Below are 26,574 nucleotides of genomic sequence, written 5' to 3'. Positions count from 1 at the left end.
AGGGATCAGAGGTGGTGGAAGCAGAAACCCAATTCATTAACAGAAAATGATGAAGCAGAGATCCTTTGGGATTTCACCCTGTAACTAGAGAGGACAGTAGAAGGCAGCAAACCAAAAGTCGTACTGATTCAGAAGGCCATAGGAACATACCCACAAAAAATCATTATCACAAGCACTGTTTGGCTATAGGATAAATATACATGGCAGAGAAAGGAGAGAAGATTGGCAGATACCTTCTCCTAATGCAACAAGACAGGGAGAGGAAAGGCTAATGAATGTCATAGGTGCCTAGCACTGCCCAAGAACTCTCTCAAAGGCTTGGACATTTCCCTGGGTTGATGGAAAGTGCAGTGCAACCCACTAAGGATAAGGCTTTGACATGTGCTGAGGACCCACATTCTCCAGGCACGTTGGCTCAGCACCACTGAGGAATTCAGCTGTACGCTGCTGTGCTGCACTCCAGCACCTGAAATCACCACAACATGTGTGGAAGACCAATTTGGTTCTGAACTGTTGCATGTGAGAATATGGAAACAGGACCCCTGACACCACTGAACCCACATTTTCAGTATGAAATTGCTAGCGTCAGCTGCTCTTAGGATGCTGCAGTGGCTCAAGAGTAGTGCATGTTAGCAGGCATCAGGTCCAGCTTGTACCCTGGGATCAGTGATCCATTCTGCCTCTACTCTTATACTAAGAGCTTCCTATGTATCACTCCTAATGTCCCTTCCACACCCACAGCCAAAGGGCCAGGGAAAAAGCCAGGTGGGTGATGCTGTATGGGCCTTGGGCACACCTCTCTATGCAGAACTGATGGCTGGATCCTTCTGCACTTGGACTAACCCGGGGCAGCAGATCTGTCTGCCTGTCGGTTCACCTTGGAATTTAAACTGTACCCTTCATGGAAGTGTCCAAGTCCCCTGCACATACTTACATGCAGAATAATACCCCAGCTGCTCCTGTTAATGCTGCACCCTGCAGAAGTTTGACACCTGGACTCACCGGAGTCCAGATAACCACTGCAGATAGGGTCTGTATGAAAAACAGCTAGAAGAAACCTCTTCAGGAGGCAGAGGAGAGCAGGCTGGCCCCTAAGTCATAGGCCAGACCTGCTAAAGAAAAGATTGGCTAGCTCTGCCTCTCACGAGGGAAAGCCTACTGGAAAGGGAGAAGAGCTGTTGCCCGGGAAAAGGGAGAGCAGAAGCGCTGTGGGGAAGAGGAGTGGGCTGGTGCCCTGTGCTTCCCCTGGACCCAAAACCTTGCTCAAGCAGAAGGAACTGCCTGGCTGAGCAATGCGGGGCCATGACAGTGCTGGAGACAGAAGTTCAGCAAGAAGCTGTTTTTATCTTGTCTGCAGAAAACAGAAAGCCTGTGATTGCTTTATGGCACTTGGGGTCTGTGGCCTGCGGGAACTTTCCCAGGCTTGCTTTATCTGTCCATAAGGTGCAAATCTACCCTACTTTCTACCTGACTTCAGATTAATGTGGCTAACGACATCTCTTTGCTGCACTCTGCCCAGGCTGAGGGAAGGATCACCTTTGTGTCTGCCTCTTGATGGATCTGTCTTGAAAGGGTTGTGACACAAAGGCCCAATGGAGGCAGGGCTCCAGGACTGTTGGTAAAGGGCTCTGTGCTGCTGGGAAGGGTTTTCAGAGGCGATATAAATCAAAGATTCTTAGCATTTTAGATTCATAAAAAATTAGGGCTGGAAGAGACCTCAGGAGGACATCTAATCCAACCCCTTGCTCAAAGCAGGACCAGCTCCAACTAGATCATCCCAGCCAAGACTGTCAAGCTGGGTACTGAAAACCTCCAAGGATGGAGATTCCACCGCCTCGCTAGGTAGCCCTTTCCAGTGCTTCACCACCCTCCTAGTGAAAAGGTTTTTCCTAATATCCAACCTAAACTTCCCTTGCTACAACATGAGACCATTGCTCCTTGTTCTGTCATCTGTCAGCACTGAAAACAGTGTAGCTCCATCCTCTTCAACCACCCCCCCTTCAGGTAGTTAAAGGCTGCTATCAAATCCCTTATCAGTCTTTTCTTCTCTACCCTAAATAAGTCCAGTTCCTTCAGCCTCTCCTCAGAAGTCATGTGCCCCAGATCCCAAACCATTTTTGTTGCCCTCTGCTGGACTCTCTCCAGCTTGTCCACATCCTTTCTGTAGTTGGGGGCCCAAAACTGGACACAGTACTCCAGATCCAGTCTCACCAGTGCAGAATAGAGGGGAATAATTACTTCCCTAGATCCACTGCCAATGCTTCTACAAATGCAGACCAGTATGCTGTTAGCCTTATTGGCAACAAGGGCACACTGTTGACTCATACCCAACTTATTTGTCCACTGTAACCCTCAAGTCCTTTTCGGCAGAGCTGCTGCTTAGACAGTCGATCCCCAGCCTGTACTAGTGCATGGTACTCTCCTGTGCTAAGTGCAGGACTTTGCACTTGTCCTTGTGCAAAGATTTTGGATCAATGAAGCTCCCATTGCATGGTGAGTAAGGGAAAGGCTATTAGTAGAGTGAGTGTATTCTCTGAATCTGCTTCCTGCTCCATGTTTGGGCACACTCAGCTGTCCCTGAGCTCCGATCTCAGCTGGGTATGCAGGAGAGCAGAGGGGAGTGGATACAGAGCACCAGAAAGTGGGGAATGGAGGTTCAGAGTACTATGAGATATCAGAGCCAGCAACTCCTTTTCATGCACAATTACCATTGCATTCTCACCAAATGCATGGCACAATCTCATCTGACCAAACCAATGGGATGCCTTAACAGGTTCATCCCAGCAAAAACGGGGCACACAGTAACCCTAGCTTTTAGGTCTGGTGCCCAAGGAAAATTCCCACTGGGATGATGACATTCCGCAGTGCTAAACTCGCCCTACAGTTTCCAGTGGATGCAGCATTCTTCCTTCCCACCATAAATGGTCCTAAAGTGATGCTTTTAAACAGAAGTTGAGTTCTATTCTGGTGCATATGCATGTGAACAATAGGACAGGAGGTTCCTATATGTCCATTACATACTCCCAAAGATACTGTGAAGCTTAATTAATGACTACACATCACATAGTGTGAGCTTCTCCTATAATGAGGTCAGAGAATTGTAGTTACACTGCTACAGCAATGAGTTATGGAGAGAGGAAAGTTTGCAGCAAAACACTCAAGGACAACCATGTCACAGCCCATCCAATTTTTAAGCCTATTTTATTAGAGAAACATCAAGAACCTCCAACTGAGCTTGAGATCCCACTGCGCTAGGCACTATACCTTCATGAAGTGAGAGTGTGCCTGCTCCAAAGAGTTTATAGTCTAGGCAGAAAAAACAGAAAAAGTAGGAGGGAAGAGAAAGCCACACAGAAGTGATTTCCCAATGGTCGCACAGCATATGTGGGAAAACAACCCAACTCGGGACAAGTATCCCAAGTCTTAAAACACTCACTGGTGGTTCATGTTGCCTAGCTGAAGTGCCCTTTATAAATGTATTTAAAGAAAAATTATTTGTACTATACTCCACCTATTGCATCAGGCAAACTGTCCAAATTCTGACCATATCAACTACCCTTGCAAGGACAGTCCATCAAACACCCTTTTACTCCCCTCTCTGTACCATACAAAGGAGTTTCATCTCCAAAGACTGCTATTTCCCTTCATTTAATTTGACCTGCCTCAAGAGATTATCTACACACAAACAAATGGAGCTGAGTTTCCCACCTCCCGTCAGTGGATTAAAAGTACCACTGAAGAACACACACCATTATCCCCCAAGGCAAGTGAGTGCCAAAGGGAAAGAGGACAGCGCCATCTGGCCAAGTGCAATATAAGCAGAACACTAATGAATTCTGCCATCTGCCCTGCTGTTTTGCTGTCTTTAAGGAGCTGGGAATTTAAAGACTATAAACAATTATGTCTCTTCAAGATGTATCCAAGTGCAGTTCTCAAGATTTCTTCAGCAAGGGCTATGGTATAACTAGAACCTACACACACACTTCCTGGCCTCTCATTCACTTTGTGTAGCCCCCTACACCAGTGCAAAATGCTCACCTGTTCTGATCAGCAGCGTTTTGCATTGGTGCGAGTGACTGGGTGCTGATCCAGCACTGAGGCAGTGGAATGGTTGCCCCTGACTGCGCCACCAGCACCACTTGTTACTGTTCCTGAGGCCTCCAAAAGAAGCACTGCCCAGGGCAGCCAGGGAGACCTGAAAAGATCACAACACAGGGCTGACTGGCTGCAAAGCAAAGGCTCCGAGGATGCACAGTGAGCCTATCCTAGCCCATTACTTTGCCCATGTTGTCCCCCTCTTTGCCTCCCTCCACTACCTTCCTCTGCGTGGCTTATTCCCTCCCTTCTGATTACGTCCCATTCAGTACACAATGCCTGCCTCCGGTCCATCCATAATGTCAACCGTCATCACTGGATGATTAACTTAGATTTTCAATACATGCCCTCGTGCTTGTTCCCATGCTACCTGACAAGCTGGGACGAAGCTTCCTGTAGATATGGACAAAGCCACCCCTGTCTTCTTGCATATCCTTCCTGAAAGACTTTCCTTTGCTATGAGTCCCATCAACTACCTGACAAGGGTTAGGCTGCAAAAGGACTGAGCCACTCCCCCATCATCACAATCAATACTGTCTCAGCATTCCCTTGCGTTCCTCCAGCTGTCTGCACCCATCTATTGCCTTTCATCTTATACATAGACCATCAGCTCCTTGGGGGCGAGGACCATCTTTATGTCCTACTTGTACACTGGCTAACATGATGGGGCCCTGATCTATGATTAGGATTCCTTATTACTACAGTAATATAAATAATAAATTTCATTCACTTCCTCTCCACTCCCACTTTCCCCTATAAAAAAAAAAACATTATTGCTTTAAAGAAGCTTTGGAACTTTCCTTTTCCTCAAGTCACTGTCTCCAATGGCAATTAGGAAAGCACAGCTCTTTTGGGATGTAGCCCTGGCGAGGAGTTCAAAGCTCACTCTGTGCTTCTGCAAGCATGAGAGAGACGCCAATTAATTTTCTTCTCAGCTGCTCAGCAATCTAATATCTTAAACAAAAGGGCCTCTCTTCTGTGGACGTGCAAGAGAAAGAGAATGCATGCGTCTGTATGTATGTGTAGAAGACTGCAGGAGAGAATTAGCATGCATGTGTGTGTGGGTGTGAATTAGTCTGAGTGTGGGAGGGTCCATGGTTATTTGCACAGGAGTGAGAGAGATGGGCAGCCTTACCTTCAACAGGAGCTCTGGGGACTCAAACCCTCTGAAAATTAAGCAAGTTATCTACTAGCAGTGTCTCCACAAAGCCAGGATACTAATTTTAGGCATCTGCATTCAACGTACTGACTTAATTGCATATATATGAGAGCGCAAACCTAAAGCTGCTCCTTCTACCAAGCCGGTGAGTACAGATCTGGCCACAGCATCTAACTGGCATGTTTATTCTGACCAGGGTGCATCACAAGGACAGATTCAGTTAGGAGGCTCCATGAGCACATGATGGGGCGGGCCAGGAAGGTGGCAGTTAGCAGTTCCTGGTGAAATAACCTCAGCTGGTGCACACAGCTTCACTGGACAACTCTGGCCCATGCCAAGAAACCACAGCTTTGTCCCATTGGGCCACCTCCCCCCTCATCACCTGGCTAGTCTATTTGAGGCAGGAGTCCTGGCTGGGTAGAATTTTAATAGGGAGATTTGTTTGCAATTGCCAGGACATCGCCCCGTCCCATTGGTCATCCAGGGCCACCTCCCCTCCTACTGGCCACTACATGGAGCACCTCTCTTTCCATTGGCTATTGCAGGGGCCACCTCCCCTCCTATTGGTCACCACATAACATCCTTACAGCAACCACAGAAAGCGCTCCCACAGCGAAGCGGCACAATTCTGTGATGTGGGGTCTTTTCAGCATCTTTTAATGCAGTTGTGCTGCTAGAAATGAGGAGTCAGCACCACACATGCAGCCTGCTCCCTCCTCACCACCAGCTACTGCTCCATGGGAGACAGCTTGGCAGGAAACGAAAGGAAAGGAAATTATAGACACAGCAGGTGGAAAAGTCCTAGTGAGCCACCTAGCCCAGAACTGCACCCCAATATCCACTGCCAGTTGTCCTTCCCAGATGTCACTGACTCAGGCCCTGGGTGCACAAAGCCTCTCCCTGTTAAGACAAAAGAGCTGGTGCACTCAGTGGGGAAGGTCAGTGCTAGTGGCCTTGTGTGATGTGGTCTCTCAAGCTGCAGTGTTGCATGTAAGCATCCCCTCCCTCTCTGCCTACCCCCACAGGCCTAGGCAGGAGGGTGCTCACTGAATCCAACAGCCCCAGTGCTTCTGGCTACTGAGCAGGTGCACAGCAGGATTACTAGGAGCTGGGAGATGCATCTCTGCCCCCTCCCAAACAGGGCCTCGGCAGTTATTTTAGTTTAGAGTTCAACCCAAAGGGGAACAAAGAGATGGGAAGCAAAGAGATTTGTAGCATCCACCTACTGGTCTGAATCAGCACGGAAGTCAAACCCATCTGAAAGCAATATAATGACCCCTGCATGAAAAAATCTGGTGATTCACTCCAGCTCCTGGAAGATCCCCACCACATCATCACCATCAAGCTGGGAGCCTTAACAAGTGGCCAAGGACAGAGGGGGGAGCTCCCTTTCTACTCAGTGCTTGGGTCTCATGTTGTGGTTCACAGAGCTGCTCTGCAGAGAGCTGGCTTCCCTTTGCTTCCAGCTGAGAAGAGAGATGGGAAGCAGGAGTAGAGGATTCATGTTGTACACAGGACAAAATTCAGTGCTAACTGCAGCTAAAAAAAGCACATGCACTTGCTATATGAGCAGCTGCTACAGCAGTCACGAACCAGCAGAGGGGCAGCGTCCGCGTGAGTCAGTGAGACAAGAGCTAGAATCCCAGTAACAATCAAGGGACGGGAGACGTGATGGCCAAAAGGAAAACAAGGGGGCTGGGGTCTGCATGGCAGATAACAGGGGCAGGCAGGGTCTGCACACTGACTAGCAAAAGAGAAGGTGGGGGTCACAGCGTACACTATCTTCATGTGGAATCCATTAATGGAAAGCCTGAGAAGCCCTACCTGGAGCAGCCTGGCTAGTGAGGAGGCAGACCTGCGCATGACTAGCAGCAAGGAACGGAAGGAGACCCAGACTCATGGCCCCAGTTCCTCACTCCAGCCCCTGGGAGCAGGGAGGGAGAGCCACGCTCACCCAACCTGGAAGGCATGGTGCTGCCAACAAGTTCTGAATGGAGTTGCTTTGTCTGGCTGCCTCACTTGGCTCAAGCACACCCCACCTACAGCCACAGGTATGCTCCAAGCCTAGGAGTTCATCAATGAAGCTGCCTGGGGGTCATCTCTGTCTCAGGCAGAGCTCGCACCAGACACCAGGGATGATGCCCGAGAAGCCGTGTTGGCAAACTGAGGTGCACAGTATGGCTGAAGGCCTGGGCAGGGAGGGAACAGTTAGAGCCCTTGCTGCTGGGACCCACCACTACAACAATTATAAGTCAGTGATTCTGCACCTGGGTGCACGCTCAGGTTCAGTCATTACCCAGCCCTTGCAAGGAAACAAGCACTAGGTTTTAAAATGGGGTACCACTCAAGTCATTAAAATTACCATAGGGGTGCCTTGCATCCCAAAAGGTCAAGAACCACTGTGGTGTTGGCAGTGTTTTGGTGCACCAGGGTCTTGGCATTAGACGTACATAGACAGCAATACAGCAGCAGCTGGTGCATTGAGACACTAGCATATCCTGACAAAACGGCTAGAGTCCTAGGTCAGGGCCTTTTGTTCAGGCTGTAGCAGCTTATGCTTCTAACTCTGGAAGTTGCCAATTCACTCCCCAATGTGTCCATCAAAATACTGACTATTACATGTACCTGCATGTGTAAGTATTTCAGAGGGACAAGGAGAAAGGTAGATGTGTACAGAGAAGGGAAAAGTGAAAGATACCTGGAGAGGGCCTGGGCCACTCTCTCTGGATCCAAGCTATATCTCTGCGGCATGTATTTCATGATGGCAAATGGCTTCTGAACATCTGGTGATGACAAGCTTCCAAAATTCAGTATCAGAAAAAAAATTTAAGATCCTTCATGCAGCCCCTTTGGAGAATGATGTTAGAGGACATATGCCGGCAGGCAGAGTGCCATTGTAGATTTGGCTTTCTTGAAGTCTCCTACATCTGCATTTCTTCCGTGTGAATAGCCACTTCCCAAAAGGCACTTCACCCCCATCTAATGCAAAGGGAGCACACCTTGGGGACATGACTACTCTGCAAATGCTCAGTATGCAGCAAAAAGGAGCAGCGGCAAGTGTAGATTTGCAAACCAGAGAGGAATCTCTTAAAAACCACCCCAGAGACTCTGACTGCAGATTATAACAGAATAACATCAGATTCTAACCAAGCCTAGGGCATCTCAATAAATGGCACAAGACTCTTTGCAGATTGTTTTAAAATACACAAGAGAGACGATCAAATTACAAAAGCCCAAAAAGTGAGCACCATGCATGTAGTAAGTATCTAGCACATTGGCACAGCAGTGGTTCAAGACAGATTATCCTAGACATGGACACAAAGTCCCCCCAGCAAAGTGATGAAGAACCCAAGTGTCACTGAAAGAAAGCAGGTGCCGACAGAAGCAGAACTGATGCAGAAGGGACTGCCCATGCATTGCTACAAAGCTCAGGGATACCAAAGGACACAGGAGAACCTGCTGACCAGCAGGAGCAGCATAACAACCCCTTCAAGCTGATGAACGCAAAAGGGCTGCCCGCGGCTCTGCAGGTGGCTGTCACTGGGATCACACGGCAAGGGGCCTTGATGCTAACTGTGAGCCAGGCTTCCAGAACTCGACAGATGGAAATATTCAAGGCAAGGGGGGGACACAAAAGCACTGAGGCATGTAGGCAGAGTCCCAAGATGCTGCCTAAGATACAGAAAGTCCATTCTTGCTGAGGAACTGGAAAGGCAGAGGCGCTGCAGGGAAAGAGCCTTGAAGCAGTGGAACTGATGCCTGGGAAGCCACAGGGGTCTGTACTAGAAACTTAAGAAGAGAGGCAGGAGATAAGAGGGCATACATCTGCCCTAACACATTAGCCTAACAAGATCGTGCTCTCCTATAGCCCCTGCTAGCCACAGAGCTCACAACAGCTGAAAGATGCAAGTAGGTTTAGGATACAGACATCCTTGTTGGGCCAGATTTGTGCTCTTGTTTAATCCAGAGGTCCAAGGTCATGATGAGAGAGCTGGGCACAGAGCTCAGCTCTCCTACACCCATTCTGGGCTTTCACCTCCAGACCAGCCTTCCTTCTACCTGCTCAGTGTACTTGTTACCCTTATACATTTCTCCAACAGCCTTGCAAATGCGGAGACAGATGTGTGCCCCCGACACTCTGACAGAGCATTCCTAGATGGGAAATGTCTGCTTACAAGGATAAGCACTAAGTGCCAGTCCCACTATCAGTGCCACCAGAGTGAACAGAGCATTTCTGATGGAGTCACTCCTGATTCATGGAGAATCATGAGAACCTGGCCCTGTGTCCAACACAGCCCGAGTCAGAGATGCTGCCCAGCTCCAACTCTTTATGGTTTAATGGGCAGGTAGGACTCTGCATGCATGCAATGAAGACTTATTTTCCTCTTGGCAAAATAAGCAGCACTCCCACCTTCCTTGCTGAGGGTGGCTTCAGAAAGTTGAAGGCACCCAGCACGACAGGAATTAAACATTTGGCCTTCTCCTATTTCTCCCCTCAGTGATGTTCAACCTCCAGCCTGTGGGTAAAATCCGGCCCATGGGGCCATGTCATCTAGCCCACAGGTCTTCCCAAAGATTAAGCTACAGCCATTAATTCTGCCGCTGCTCCCCCATTGCTGAATTTCTGGACTCAGACAGAGCCTTGCAGGCTGGATGACACAGCCTTGTGCATCAGATTCAATGCATGGGGCCAGGCCAGTGCACACAGTTGCTCCCATGGATTGACACCAAGCACAATGGATCCTGCCCATGGACCAATCCTGCCCACAGGATCTGGCTGGAAGGTTAAGTATCACTGCCCTGATCAAGTGAGTGGCCCACAAAGCTACATTTTCCACCTCATCTGGCTGAATTTCCTCTCTCAGAGTGGAGCTCAGAGTACTGGCTGTGCCACTGGGTGTTTCCCACATCAATTGTTCTAGGAAAGATATCAAAAAGTCTTGGTTTCATCAGGAAAAATGTCTGGAATCTTGAAATCTCAAAAAGGTTTGCAAGACAGGAAATCTATTTCCCACCCACCTCTATCACCTAATCAGAGCTGGAAATCTGAAGCCAGGTAATTGTATTCTACAGCTTTATCTCCTGCTGGACAGGGGGAGTGTTGAGCATGAGTAGCGGGGACTCCCTGTGTCTCATATCTCTGGAGAGAACAAAAGCAGAGATAGAGGATCTTGTTCAAAATGTAATGGCCCAAGATGTGATTGTATTACACACAAAACATGCTCAGGCAAAGATATTCTCCAGGCTGCCAGCTTACTGCCCAGGGAGTTACAAGGGGCCATTTGTTCCTGACATGGTGAAACAAGAAGGCCTGCTGAGATGAATTTTCCAGAGGTACAAAGCAGAGGGCTCAGATTTACTCCTCCCACTACCAAATGGGAATGGCATGCCTGCAGGCTTAGCTGTTTCCAGCCCCAGTCTGGGTTGGTCCCCAGTGACTTTCCCCTGGTTGGATCAAGCATGGATGTCAGTCACCCCAATCCAAAAGGGGCCTTTTAACTACTTGAAAAAATATTCCCATCCTTAAAGGGCTCCTTACCTCTAAGACCCGAGGGTACAAAAGTGTCTCCATGGGTATACCAGTCAGTTTTTTGACCATTTCAGTGACCAACCTAAAGTTGGTCCTTTAGAGGCAGTCAGTCGACAGGGGAATTGGAGTCTGGTACATAAGCAAGATAAGGCCTCCTAGTGTTTCGTCCTCAACATTACTCACCATTGCTACCAGGGTGCAGCTTTGCTGGGGTGAGCAACTGTGGCAGGAGCACCAGGCACACAGAGCACTGGCACCACAATGGCAGCCTCTCTTGTTCACAAACTTCTAATCAGGTCACAAAAATATCTTAACATTGACTCAAAAATCCTGTTGTTTGGTTTTTTTAATACTACAATTTGGGCTCTTTTCACTCCCCTTCTGGTTTGGGGAAATGAAAGCAGCCGTATCAAACATACAGCCTGTGCAACCTGCCATCTGGGCCCAAGTGCTGCCCCAGGGTCTGATCAGACTTGCATGGAGTATGGAGTATGCCTGTGGCAAAGGGTCAGTCTGAAGGCCAGATTGGACTCCCTCCTTCCTCTTCCCCCTCCAGCACATGGGATCCCAAAGCGGCCAGAAGAGGTACTACGTGCAGCACAGTCTGACTGGAGCAGCTAGCTGCTGCACTGCATGCGGTGGTCACCCTGGCTGGACTCTACCACAACCAGCACCTGCTTCAGCCAGTCCGGGACTCGCACTGCACACAGTGTTTATCGGCCCCGTGTGCAGCACCGGTCCCAGAGCAGCTGGAACAAGCACCATGAGCGATGCAGTCCTGGAGCTGCCGGGCAGCCACTGCATGAAGCACGGCTACCGCTCAAGCCAGACTGCGCTGTATGCTGCCACTCCACGGTCTGCACTGCACACAACGCGAGTCTCTGACTGGCTGGAGTGGCTGCCAGGTCAGGTATGCTGATCCAGCCCATGGACCAGCCCCACACCACTTATTTGGCCCGCATGGTCAAGCAAGTTTGACATGCCTTCATTAGCTTTTTCTCCACAATCATTTTGGCTGGGAATTTAGGGGTTCTTGTAATGAAAAAAGAAACACCCCAGCAGCTGAGACTTGGAAAGAAACACCAAAATTTCAGAGAGATTTCTGACAAAATGGCAAGAGTTAGCAACCCTGTTGGCATCTTAGCTAATGAATCGTCTCAACTTGCTCTGAACAGGATTAGATGAGACAATAGTTAAAATGCTAGTAGCATCTGACACAAGTGTCACCAACAGAATAATTAACTACACCCATGGAAGCAAGAGAGAGACACCTAAGAGAAAAGGTCTAAAGGTAGTAAAAAGTGGGTCATGCTGAAAAACAGTGGGTGCTGAACACTTGAGAAAATCTGTTCCAGCGAGAGCGGGGCTGCTCTGGACATTGCGCTTTCTCTTCGATTGGTTGCACCGAAGCGCTCAGTGACACCTGGGCAACCTGCTTAGATTTATTATGATTAACGAAGCAGGGAGAGGAAAGTGTCTCCTATTGGGTTTTATGCTCATCACGACACATTGGGCTCTGACCAACTATGTTTATTAACCATACCCAACATGCAACCTGCCCCCATCCAGGCACTGCAACCACAGCACCACCAAAGAGCCTGCATGCTATTTTAAAGGATACTACTTACTTTTTATACACTGTACCTAGTTTGACTCACAGGTCACAGGCTAAGCTGGCACGTAGAGGGAAAGTTTTAACTGGTGAAGTCAACAACTTTGCTCCAGAGATCAAAAGATTCAGTAAACAGAACCTCACAACTACCTCCATTCAGAAAAGTGCTGGTGCACTGGCTTGACCTTAAAAGCATAAAATGGTCCCGCTGAAAACAGCATTCTGCTTGAGCTTCAAGTGTTTGCTTGAATCGGTAGCAATGGTGTTTTGCCTTTATAGAGAAAAGCTATAGGAAAGGAATGAGGCTACATTCCCAGAGCTGGACCAGTCTGGACAATGGGCACTCTTCTGCCACACTCCATTAACACAGAGCAGTGGTTATGATAACATTGCTAAACCAAATGGAAAGATCTGCAGGACCCTGTGTAGCAGTCTGAATCGGCAGGTTCCTGAATAACAGACTAAGAAGTAACTCCCAAGTCAGAAACGCCCACAAGTACAGCAGGAGCTGCATCCTATGTCCCATAACAGACAAGGGCAGCAGAAATACTGAGGAACTAAAAATAAGATCTCAGTCTCACCTGTCAGGCTACAAGCAAACTCTTCCACATGTGAATAAATCAAAAGAAGTGGGAGCGAACAATGACACCACTCCAAATCTCCATAAATGTCCTACCAGATTTATAGGGACCCTGGGGAAGGAAAGAAAAATGACAGAACCCTGAAAATCCAATGGATAGGAAATACAGCCAGTGTTTCCGGAATAAAAAATCATCACCATATACCAGATGCCATAAATCTAACACTTAAAGTAAAACAGTACTCTTAACAGGCTGTCAAAGAATCGCCAAGTAGAACATCAGTAAAACTAAGGAGAACTCAAAACATGAAAAGAAAGGCAAATAAAATGGTTCAAGCAGCACTGAATAAAAAGTACAAGAAAAATAAAATGGCACAGCTGCTTCCTAACACAGACAGTGTTCAGCCGCCTCCTGCTAACATTCGTAGGAGGGGCAATGCTCAGAACGCAACAGGTAAAAAGGAATAATGGTCGAGTGCTTAGGGCGTGTGCCTGAGCTCTAGAAACCCGGAGTTCAAGTTCCCCCAAAGCTACAGACTTCATGCGACTTTGGGCAAATCACTTTCTTCTTTCGGCCATAGCTCCTCATCTGTAAAATGGAAATACTAGCACCATTGTGAGGATTAATGCAGCAGACTACAAGGTGCTCAAATGCAAATGGGATGGGGCCACTGAAGTGCCTATAATACAGAGATGGCACCAAAGGAAAAAATCTACTCCAAGCAAAGACAACAACGTTGCTCTTACCAGCCTGGCTAGAAAGAGTTTAAATCCAATAAAGGCAGCATGATTTAGCAGTTCGGAGCAGCAATACTGGGGTAGAGCACTTTCAATGCCACTGTAAGTGAACTGATACAGGAAACTACAGGAGGACTAAAAACCAGCTGAATTTATTGGAAAATTATATTTAAAATGTTCAGAAGCTACCAGACCTACAGCAAACCAGAAAATCAGAGTGGTTCAGCTGCCGGGGCTCAGAATAGCTGCTGGCCTAGACAGGATACCATCGCTGTGCATCAGGACAGAACAAGCCAGTGGAACTGAATTTAAAAGGTGATGGATTTAAAAGGGGCTCAAATACTCTTGCGCACAACTGACAATTAGCTGGCTGAACTCCCTGCCACAAGATAGCGCTCAGGCACGGCTTAAAAAGGAACTCATTGATCTTGTTAACAAGAATATCCACAGCACTCAAAATAATTGAGACATTTGGAAGAGATCTAAACCCTCTTGCTTCAGGGCTTCAGCCTGACAATTGAGACAAGGAGGAAATTGTGCCACTGAGCAGGTTATGCCATCACAGCCTTGGGCTGGGGTTCTTGTTCCCTTCATGAGGAGCATCTGGTGCTGGCTTCTATTGGAGAAAGAATGATGGATTAAATGAACCCACTTGTCTGAACAGCTCTTATGTTCCTGAGTGAGATTCATCTCTCTCTCTAATAGGAGGAAAAGCGCCTGCATGAGAAATCAAAGGCTAAAATCTAGCCCTCCCCTGAGACATGGTCAAAAGAGCTGGTTCTTCCTACTCATAAAAGTGGCAACCTCTTTCATTCCCAAGCAGCTCCAGAGCTACTGGGATAAGTGGATCTGGAGCATCGCAAAAGAGAGTTTCTGGACAGTACACAAGAAGAGGGGGCTCTGTCCAGGTAGGAGCCACACCCTGCTCTGGTACAGATCAACTCAAAATAATCTCACTGAAAGCCAAGTTGCAGAGAAAGAGTTTCTTGGTTTTTCGGTGACAGAGTAAAGAGAAAGCTCCTTACGTCAGAAAGAAAATGTGGCTACTTACAAGATGTGCTTTGTAATGGCTCCTGTTTGGATAAAATCTGCAGTGGTGGCAGCTCACCAATACTGATCTAAGTTGCCTTTGCAGGCACTTTATCCTGCAAAGTTTGGAAGACAGTTATGGGCAGAAAAATGCTTAGAAAAAGGGAGAAAGACTCACCCAGACAGATATATGCATGCTGGCTCAGCTGCAGGTTTGGTGCTCCTGTGCCACCTGCAGCAGGTACCTCTGCCTCATATAGTCTCTGTGTACATAGGGAAAGCTGCTGTCTTGCAGAGGAAATGTGCTAGAGCTGTCTGAACACTAAAGGGCATGTTTCTTTGCCCGGACTAAGTACTAAGATGCAATAATAACAACTCAGGTGTCTTGCCATCAGCAGTGAGCCAGTGAGAGCATGCGTGTCATGGCCTGAGTGACAGCAAGACATGGTGGGATTGATACCTCATCTGACACCTGGGCCCGAGGTGGACGGCACCGCTAGAGACAAGAAAGGAATCATATGACTGAAGAGCTCCTAGATAAGGAAAATGGGCAAGTTCAACTGTGGCAGAAGCAATGGGGCAGTAGCTAGGGATATTTTAAAAATAAAGATGTGTTACCCATGGCAGCATTTTTACACTGAAAGTAGTAAATTGGGGAGTAAGCATGTATACATCAGAGCAGGTGGCTTCAATGAAACACAACAAGCTGGAAAGTGTCCTGACTTCATCCGGAGACTGAGCTGGATTCAGATCATCAGTACATTTAGGCCGGCATTCGGGGTTCTGGAGATAACCAGGTTTTGGATTAGACCAGGGCCCTGACAGCCACCTCTCCAGTTGCTTAGTGGGAAGGAATCTCAGGACAGGGGGACTGCCCCACACATGTGGACCACACAGTGGGCAGCATGGGTGCCACATGTGGTCCCAGCTGCACTGGAGCTGGACAGCCCTGGATTAGAAAATGCCAAGATCTTGAGTGTTCACACCAGTTTTTGAACCCAAAGTGGAAAAAATCTTATATAGAGCAATAAAAACTCTTCACATTATGAATGTTGATCACTTCCTGAAAACTGCTCCTCTCACAGGATTCCAGCCATATCTGCTGAAGGCCAGAAGGACCAAAGGATCATCACAGGCCATTAAATTTCACCCATTTAACTTGCATTTTCTGGAAAGGCAGCCAGCCTGAATCTATAGACACCATTTCCCCTGGTAGTTAGTCCCTGTGATTAAATAACACTCAATTTTTAAAACTTTGTGCCCACTTTCTAAATTTTATTTTTTTCTGGCTTCAGCTTCCAGCTGTTGATTTGTGTTGCCTTCCCTCACTAAAGAACTCTTTCATCCTAGTGCTTGCTTCTGAAGAAGGTGCTCATTAAGCTAAACTCAAGTCACCTCTGATTTTCTGTCTGATAAACTAAAAAGTCTGAGCTAAGCCTGTGATTCTGCCCAGCCTGTGGGTCAGATCTGGTTCACAGAGCCACGTAATCCACGCTCCTGGGTCTGAAAATTTGGTGGAGGGGAGTGGTAACAATTAACACTTCCACCATTCCCCCACCGCAAAATATCTAAGCTCTACACGACTGGCTGTGCACAGAGGGATGAAGCCCTATTCTTGCATCACCGGATAGAGCCAAGGCCAAATCTAGCCACACAGAAACAGTCTGGCCAGGGCCCGATAAAGCTGCATGGAAATGGCCCAGCTGGGACCCATGAAGTTATCAGCTGCATTTTCTCCAGCCCTTGAACCATTTACTGCACCTGCCCCAATTTTTAATATCATTTTTAGATTCAAGAACACTATATAATACCCCAGTGTTCATCTTACTGGTACGACATACCAAGGTAACTTCACTTCCCTGCTCCCATGCACTGCTCCCCCATCCATGTCCATGAATTTCAGTAGCTGTTTTTCCCCAGTGTCGCCCTGGGAGTTCTTCATCAGTTGATTGTCCATTATGACCTCTAAATCCTCTGCTGAGTTGCTGCTTTCCAGGAGTGTCCCCCATCCCACAGCGACAGTTTATCGATATAAAGTTCCAAACGATTTTACAGCTTGGGAAAAGCTCTCCATGCTGGAGCAACAATCATTTCGCTGAGCACATTTGGGATGCACTGCCCATGCTGGATGCTGCTGGCAGCACAAAGGAGGCCAACGACCCCCAGCAGCCCTCTCTCTCCATTCACAGCACATCTCGCTGGCTGTTTGGCAGATGGCAGGCAGGCCCATCAGGGCCAATGGTGAGAGCATGGCAATGGATACACAGGCTTGTTGCTACCCATTTCCTTGTAGCATGTCAGGCACTATGCCATGTAGGGTGCTTGGGGCATGTTCACCTTTCCTGAGACCACCTCAGGTCCTCTACAGTCTACAGCAGATGTGACCCACCCACAGCATGTGTACCAAAAGTGGCACAGGCAGCCTGTGTGTGGCACATGGCACACTAGGAAGGGGACAGACAGCACAGTGACAGATTGGGCAGGGAGCAGAAAGCAGAGCAGCAGGAAAGAGGATCAGAGCAGCACTCAAGGAGAGTTGCAAGGCTACTTTGTGGCCTGCCTGCCAAAACGGTTGGCCCCCAGGAGTCTACAGAGTCCTCATCCCCACAGCCCCAGCTCTCAGGAAAGTTGTTGCCTTCAATGTTCTGAAGTTTTGTGCAACAGGACTTGACACGAGAAACCTGGGACTGGCTCGGGCTCTGGAAGCACGGCTCAAGTGCATGTTAGAATCACAGAGAAGTCGGGCTGGAAGGGAGCTCCACAGGTCATCTAGTCCAGCCCCTACCTGAGCCAGGATCATCCCTATCCAAACTATCCTATAAAAATCTATTGTCTAATCTCCTGGCAAAACTACAGTCAACCCCAACACATCCACAAGACCTAAATACCCTAACCTGACACAGGTAAAGCAGGAAACCAAGATGGCCAATGTCCTGCTGCTGCAAAGGTTAAGGCACACTTGAGAGAGCCACATACACTCGATTTTACCCAATGTTTTGGGTGTTTAACTTCCCCATATATTTCATTCTTACTTCAGACTGCAGGGAAATGAAATAAAAAGGCCATTCAAGTTGAGGAGGGGGGGAAGAACCCCCACTCCTTGGTAGGAGAGTCTGGAGCAAATGTGAAGAGCTACAGCTATGCATGAGTGGACAAGTCCTCTAAAATACTGCTGCTAAGCCACTGCTGACCTGCAGATCCTCCTGCCAGGGCTCCTGCACAGCTGTAACGAGGCACTTCACTCCTGGCCTTCCTCAGGTGTGTACATGGACCCCTCAGTATAGTACCTGAATACTTAACAATCATTAATGTAACCCCAAGGTAGGGCTTTGTTATTATCCCCCTTTTACAAACTGGGAAGCGTCACAAAGAGAAACTAAGTGACATGGTCAGGGTCATACAGGATGTTCAGGGCACAGCAGGTACTGAACGTACATCTCCCACAGCCCGGACTAGCATGCAGACTGCTAAACCATGCTTCTCCCATATCTGACCTCCTGCTGGCTGCAAGCACCTGTGCTGTTCTAGTTGCAAGCACCCAGACAGCAATGCTAACACATCTGAGACTGACCTGCAGAACCCCCTGATAGCCCAACAATGCTAACTCAAGTCAACCATGCAGTATTTGTGTGCATGCAGACAATGTCCATGGGGATTAAGAAAGGTAGTTAGCCATTAAGTTAGCCATGGGTATTTAGAGAGGTAGTTAGTCTGAAGTCAGGTAAAAGACAGGGTAGATTTGCACCTTATAGACTAGCTAAATCACTGATGCATATGCATTGGTAAGCAGCAGTTTAGGGACTAATATGGTAACACTCATTCAAATTTAACATGGGCCTGAATTCAGACCTGACCCCTCATGTGAAAAAGTGGCACAGCTGTAAAGCTATTGTGAGGTCAAAAACTCACTGCAGTGAAAGCGCACAGTGCTCTCCTGTGCTCCCCACCCCTTGATCTGGAGGGTTACGGAGGGTAAAGCCCTTGGGGAAAGCTGAAAATGGCACTGAACCATAACGCTGCCTCCTGATGAAGGCTCCAAAGAGTGGGCGAGTGCAGGAAGCAGGGGGCAGAGGAACCGGTTAAAGTCTGGAGCTGTCTTGCTTGGCTGAGTGGCTGCTGACAGCATGTGGCAGCTGCTCTTTGGCACCCGGGATGCAAGGGCCAGTGCACGTGGTGAGGAGACAGCTTAAAATGAACCTCAGTGGCCCTGGGGAGCAGAGGGGAGAGCACTGACTTCAGAAAGATTCATGCAGACAAGGAACAACACACTGCTACAGGGCAACCCCTCCTCATGGGGAATGGACAATCACCTACAAGAGATAAAAAAGCAAATTTCCCAGAGCAGACTCACAGAAGGCAACATGCTTTGTCTCTGGTTCTAATGGGTACTCTTTGGGCTCTTACTGGGCACTGGGGACTCACTAGAGGCACAGAGACTCACTAGAAGAGGCAAACACAAAGGGGAGATGGAAGAGCATTATGGACTTTAATGTCCTACAGCAGCGCTTCTCAAATGGTGGGGCATACCCCACTTTAGGGACCAAGAAAAGTTCCTAAGGGAGTGCAAAGCTAGGATGCTTGCAGCAACCAGCAGTGAAGGGAAGCAGGGGAACTTGGCAATGGAAACAGGAGGGTGTGAGAGCAACCAGTTTATTGTGATGGGCAATAAACCCACCAGGGTTGGGACATGCTATCCAAAAGCATTAGCCTGTAATGAGCTGTCAAGGAACTTGATTCAGTTGCCAAAAGCCTGTAGTTTGTAGCAGAGGCATTTGCACTGACAAGGAGTGACTTGGATATGGCTGTGCTCTTCCACTTGGCTTCTCTAGAGAGCCTTCCCCACAGCAGAGCGTTTCCCCACAGGTGAAACGTGTTTAGGGGGACTCAGCCCCATCTTTCTTGCTCCCCAGCACAACAGCAAGCCCAGAAAGGAACTGCAGAGCAGTAATGTAGCCTTAACTGACAGTTACGCAAATGCCAGTGCCTGGATTGGCAAGAAGATACGGCAAACCACAGCTGAGCTGCTGAAAGCGTAACACCCCTGCAAGGGGAGAACAGTATTATTACCCCCATTTCACAGATGAGGCACAAAGTCTTGCCTTGGATCTCATAGGAAGCCTGGCAGAGCAGGTCTCCTAAGCCCTAATGGCAGTCCCTTAAGCAGCAGGACATCTAGCTGCCCTTCACATCCCCATCCCCATCCCCATCACCTAGCTCTTTACTTAACTTTTAGTGGTCATTATAACAAAAATATGCCCAAGGAGATGACTGATAGGGGGGTTACAGGAAAGACTCAAATACAACCCAACCCCCAAGCTGCTTTTAGGAGTGTGGGGCACCAGGGAAGGCAAACATGCACAGGCCACACTGCTTTGTGCAGCAGATCTCAGGCGGAACATTATCTGCCATCTCCTTTCATGGTTTTATCCCTCCCACCCCTTTCAGCACCAGCTCAGATGGCGTTCAAGCCACGCTGCTGTCCCAGCCTTTAGAAGCAGCACACAATGGGGAAGCCGCCACTTTCAAAGCCCAGCCTTCTGCTATTGTCTCCCTCTTCAGGTCGCAGCCTGACGTAGCCCCATTCACAGCCAAGACAAGGACTGGAAAGAGGTCAGGATTCCTTCAGAGGCCACCCTCCTCCCCCATGTGTGAGACAGAGCACCAGGATGAAACCAGAGGAGCCTCGTGCAACCCTCTGCAGCCCCAGTTCCACAAACATCCAGCAGCAAATGCTGGCTGTGCTAACCCCTGCTTCCTTGAAAGTCCAGGTCAACAGACTGGCTGGCAGCAATGGGGGCAGAAGGAAAGCCAAGCCACCCCCGCCATACACTTTTCATGTCACCACACTGAGCAGTCTCCTCTGTTTCTGAAAACTACGGCTGGTGTGTTCATGTGGGGCTCTGGAGACACAGTAAAAGGCAAGAGGGAGGCAGAATCTTCCCCCGGGAGGCCTCCCAAACTAATGGACCTGATCTTGTCCACCTTGCAGGACATGCTCAGGGCTCAGATCAGGAACACCAGTGAAAACAGCAAGGCGGAGAGAAGAGGCATGGATCGCTCAGTGTCACACAAGCGAGCACAGAGGTAGGCACAGAAGTCCTGAGGTTCGGTCCCTTGTGCTGAGCATCAGCACATTTTGCCTCTTCAGCAGGGACATGGTGTCTTAAGGTATAAACAGGTGTAGCATTTCTCCAGGGGAAAGCCTTTTGTCCTGAAACCCTATAGCAAAGAGCCAGGTCTGACGATCTTGCACAGGGATGCAGCTATTCCTAATGACTCCCTGAGGCTGACGGCCACAAGGAGATCCCACTGATTCTGACCCAGGACCACAAAAGGATCCAAGGGTCCCTCTGAAAAACTTAGGGCAGAAGCAGAGGTGCTGTGGGGAGTTGAAGTTATGGTTGTTAAACAGCAAACCAAGAACGGCAGAATTCAGTGAAGGGGGCAACTGTGGCAGGAAAAGGGCAACTGGAAGCTGAAGACCAGTGATTTGTTTAGACCAGGGTGTCCGAGATGCAGCCCACAGAGCCACTTCACCCAGCCCCTATAGGAGGCCAATCTGGGACACCCCCTGTGTGTCAGACCCAGCACTCATGGCACCTGCGCTCCAACAAGTCTAGGACTACATTGCACATGTCACCAGCACTGGCCTGGCTAGTCCAGGGCACAAGATGCATGCAGCTATGCCAGCTGGTCTGGGACCTGCACTGCACCCCGTATACAACTCAGACCAGGTGAAGTGAGTGCTGCAGGCACTGGATCTAGCATATGGACAGGGGGAGAGGGGAGGGATGGGCCCAACTGGCCTGTGGGACCAGCCTCACACTGTTCACCCAGCCTATGGACTGGTCTTGGGCCACATCTGGCCAGGCAATTTTGACACCCCCAGCTTAGACAGTCAAGTGCCATTCTCTGCATGACGTCTGCCAGTAGATGCGAGGGAAAGCCTGTAGCAAGCATGAAACAAGGAGCAGGAGTTTGCTAGACTGTGTACACAGGAGCACACCTCTTGGCAGGACATGAGGAGAAGGGCATTTCTATTATGAAGTAATATTTACATGAACAATACTATGGGGGACCAGGGCTCTGGTGTACCAGGAGCTGTAATGACACCCACACAGGAACAGAGCAACTACAGAAGGGTGGACGTGAGGGCTGAGGGAGGGGATTCGTGCAGGTGCACAGATGCACGAGGCAGTGCACGTGAATTTTTGCAGTGTTTGCAAGAGGGGCTCTGTACGTAGGGAGGCAGTGTTAGAGGACAGGGTGTCGGCAGAAGCAGTTTCTCAGAGGGCTCAGCACTCGCGTGGCAGTTCTGCAGTTCAGCAGGGCCTCCCTTAACAGATGGAGAGCATGGCCTTGGGTTGAAAACAGCCCTTCTGGCTCCCAGCAGAAGCAGGAATGAGTCACTCAGCACCAGGCACAAGCTTCACACTGCAAATGCCTGCTCCAGTGCCAACGCTGGCAGAGCAGGGTTCAGCCCTGACTTGGAATCACCCCTCTTGCCAAATCAATCCCCGGAGCACACATACACACACACATACAAACGCCACCCCCCCACCCCCGCTTTTGTGGTCCAGCCCTCTCAATCTTGCATACAATCCTTTCCCATGGTTCCCACCCCTGCCCAGGACCACCTACCTACACCCCTCTAGGTCTGCCCCTGCTACATTAACATCCCCCCCTACCTCCACTCAGGCATGATCTCTGACCCTAATCACTGGCAGGAAGAACAAGGTCCCCTGGTCAGTTCAGCACCCCCACCCCTGTCCCCCCAGTCCATACCTCCTTAGCATGGATACAACTCGCACCAAAGCCTGGGACCCACAGCCTGGGACATATATCCGCCCTCCCACCCCCAGCTCCCCAGGATAACTGCACTCTGTTACTCCCCTCCAGAGCCTCTCCCACCAATGTCATGGAACTAGCCAGCAGACCCAGCTTATGGGGAAGATACCTCACAAGGGTTATAGGTGTGTGTCTGGATAAGCAGTTACTGCAGTAAAGACCACAGCCTGACATTTCCTACCAGTCTGTTTTTTCTACCTAGCAAAGTTAACGTGGCAAAGCAGGAAGAGCACTAGACTTGAAGCCAGAAAACTCAGATACTATTCCTACTATTGACCTGGCAGACAACCTTGGGCAAGTCACTTAACCTTCAGTGCCTGCTTTCCCATCTGTAAAATGATGTTAGCAATTATGATCTCTTTTGTAAAGGACATGGAGATCTACAAGGGAGAAAGAGCTAAGTATCATCCTGTTCTGGCTACCAGGTAGTGAGACACTTGCCCCCTTAGCCAACACAGCAGGACTCAAACTGGAAGCTTTGAGAGCATGACTCTATACAGCTTCCACCGAAGTGCTGGGCTCCCTGCAGGGCTGTACAGACGGCTCACCAGATCCCCCTGGTTGAGAACAAAGGCCTTGCTAAGCAACCCCCTTAGCACAGAGGGCCCCCCTACCTTGGGTCCCATCCTGCTACCCTTACCTCTTGGAGAAGTTCATCATTTGGGGAGCCGCAGAGCCAGCCGGTGAGTTTATCCTCTCAGCCAGGTAATGCATCCATCTGTGCTAAGAGCTACTGTGAAGATTAGCTAGTTCTTATGCTTCAGGGGGCAACTCTAGGGACAAAAAATAATCCCCTATGCCACACGTCTAGCACTCCACAACTGTCCTCCTTACCTCACATTCATTGCTTACCAGCAGCATGTTTAGTGCTGTACAAAATGGGGACAAGCTACTGCCCTCATGCCACAGGCCTCACACACATCTGAGAGGGCACCAAACAGCTCTCTAGGAAGAGCCAAGAAGGCTTAAGGTTAAGCAAGATTAAAGCCAAGAAACCAGGCTGCTTTCCCAAATCCTTCCTTCTTTGGGGATGTTCCTTGCTAGGTTCAGTGCCAGGAGGCAGTAGGGCAAAACTGAGTAATGGCTCCAGGTGAGCACTTAAGGGATCCAGCTGAAGAGTCCACACACCAGAAGCAAGAGGGAGGTCCCAGGCAGAGCAGTACAGGCGAAAGGGGAAGCAAGGGCAGAGGAGCCGTGGACAGCAGCACACGTGAAAGCTGAGCACGGCTAAAGCTGGGTTGGGAAGATCAGTTTGGCTCCTGCAGTCAAGTGAATGAAGATACAAGGAGACTGAGAAGGGCAGAAGCTGAAGCAGGATGCCACCAAGGGGTTTATGCATGCCCGTCTGACACACTTGCATCAGATGCAAAAGCAGGATAAAGCACCAGAGTAAGCTCTGCTTCTACAAGGCAGAATAAGTGCTCTGCTCTCATGGGGCTGTACCCAGAGATCAGGGACAGGGCTAGAGGCCCCTAAAAATGCAGAGGGCCAGCAAGTGCGTATTCAGTGGAGTCCAGGTGCAGCAAGTCCCAGCCCTGAGCAAGTGTAAACACAGCCAAAAGAACACTCTCCACAAAAGGAGATTTTTAATTACTGTTTTTGCCATAAGCAAAGCAACCGCCACTGTGGAGAGCTGCCTGGCACTCTAATTACTGCAGGGCTAGCAATCACACAGGCACATCGATGCAGATGCATGCACAGAGCAAGGAGGGGACTTGCACACCTTGAGGGCAAAGCAGGGCTGACAGCATCCAGGGCTGGGCCCAGCTCCAAAGTGGGGCAAAGACCAGGGACAGTGCAGGTACTTAGCAGGTGCAGAAACTGGGCAGATGTGCTTGGGGGTGAAGATGGAGCTATGATCCCTGCATACCTGCACAGCCCTAGCCGCAGCCCAGAGCACAGCAACCCCACACAGCGCAGACATCATCATATTGAGGGATAGCCGATATACAAGGGTAAGCAAGAGAGAAGCTTGCAAGGATGTTTGAAGGGAGAGCATATCCTGCAGGAACTTATGTGAACCAGTATTCATGGGATATGTTCATGCAATCTAGGCTTGGGAATCAGCTCATCAAAGAGGAGCCATCCCAGGGAGGGTGGATAACAACTATTCATGCACTAAGCAACACTCATGCTTGGCACCTGCACTCTCTGCAATCATTCCCCACAAGGACCAAGGGCTTCTCACACTTCCAGGCCAGAAGGGCAGCAGCCCACCTTCCTCGGTCACACCAGGAGGAGCTCCCTGGAGCAAGGAAGTACCCTCTACCCATGGACTGCACTCAGTATTAAGTGACACTAGCACTATGGCTTCGGGCAGCAGCCCCTCCCTGGAGGATGTCACAGTCCCACGCACAGCCCCCTGCACTGCTCTGTCATCCCATTACAACTTGTGCCTGGATAAGGAATGGACTATGGCATGAGATGTTCCACCAGGAAGAAAATGCTAACAGCCACTTTAGCCAAGCTTTCATCCCCAACTTTCCAAGAGTCACTGCACAAAGTGACACCATGTCCTAGTTGTGGGGAAACACTGCAGACCCTGACTGGCTAGGAGAACAAGTGAGGTGAGGAAAGGGAGAAGAACACTGATGTGGCACCAAACATATGGTCCTGCCCTAGATCCTTGTCTAGCCCACATAACCCAAGTACTCAACCAACTTTGATGCGCACAGGACTTACTGCCGTCTCTCCATTACACTGACAGCACGCCAGGAATTTCAGGCACAGCTCCCCAGCTCTCCTGCCCTAAGAGAGAAGGCCACTACCACTTGATCTAATGCATTGGTGGCTCACTCCTTCAGACCTGCAGGCCAAATGATTGGCACAGGGCTGTACCACGGGCTGGATTAGGCCCTGTGCTCTCTGCCTGGCCCTGAACATCCAGATTAGGTCCTGTGCCATCCCTGGCCCATCCTGCATGCTGGGATCAACTCCATGCTGTCCTGCATGCCCTGTCCAGCATGCAGGTCAATGGTATCCATCCTGCAGGACTCCCCACAGATCCAGCAATTTGTCAGCAGTGGAATAGTGCCACTGCTCCAGCACTACAACATTTTTGGGAACTTCCTTGGGAAGTCCTGCAGGCCAGACAATCCCATACTGGAGGCTAGATCTGGTCTAAAAGGCAAGGGGTTGAGCACTGCTGAGCTAATGGGAAATTGCTCTCAGCGGTGTGGGGCCCAGGATTCACAACTGGGCAGTTCTGATTTCATCCAGTAGGGGACAGCAGGGGCACATACTCTAGCCCAGGGGTGGGCAAAACATGGCCGGCGGGCTGGATTAAGTCTGCAGAGCGACTTTGCCTGGACAGTGGCGAGTTCCTTGGTACCACCTAGTCCGTGGCACATCCCACCGCCCCCAGGCACCCAGTGGGGCTGGGGCAGCTCCACGGCTGGACTGCCTTTCTAGGCAGCTCTGACAGTGACAGCTCCTTCTGGCGGCTGCCACTGCTGGCCCCTGCCGCGTGGCAGTGGTGGGGGCCTGTGCACACAGCCCCAACCCTGGCCTGCCCCAGACTCGGCCCGGTGGAACAGACCAGATCGGGACCAGCCAGAGCCGGCGGGCACCACCCCAACCCCAGCCCACCCCATGTCTGCTCCAGACTTGCCCTCTCATGCTGAGCAGCAGCAGCAGCAGCGGCTGGGAAGAAGTTGCTGCTTGATGTGGGGGAAAAGTAGCCCCTCTGCTCTCGCCGCTGCTGGGCCCTTCTTGTGCAGCTGCCCAGAGCACACACCCAGGCTGCCTTGCAGGTCCTCCGCACTGCCACAGCTGAGCAGCCCGGAGGCAGCAGTGACAGCAATGGAGGAGCCACAGGGAAGCCCAGGCACAGGCTCCAGGCAGCTGCAGCAAGAGGGGCTTGGCAGCAGTGAGGGGGGACAGGCCACTTTTCCCCGAGCCGAGAACAGCAGCTTCTCCTCAGCTACTGTTCAGCGTGGGCAGGTGGTCTGGACCAGAAACAGGGCAACCGGGGCTGGTGCTGT

The 26,574-nt window shown here is 49.8% G+C and overlaps 1 protein-coding gene across 1 annotated transcript in view; it reads right to left on the bottom strand.

Annotated features, from left to right (window-relative positions):
* The window catches only part of USP43 (ubiquitin specific peptidase 43), a 195,554-nt gene that overhangs the window by 147,682 nt on the left and 21,298 nt on the right, over positions 1 to 26,574 (bottom strand). The window lies entirely within an intron of this gene.

This window comes from Crocodylus siamensis, chromosome 8 (assembly GCF_052110815.1).
Source record: "Crocodylus siamensis isolate JL-2025a chromosome 8, ASM5211081v1, whole genome shotgun sequence".
Lineage (NCBI taxonomy): Eukaryota > Metazoa > Chordata > Crocodylia > Crocodylidae > Crocodylus > Crocodylus siamensis.
Note: the sequence above shows the minus strand (reverse complement) of the source record. Positions and strands in the feature narration are given on the sequence as shown.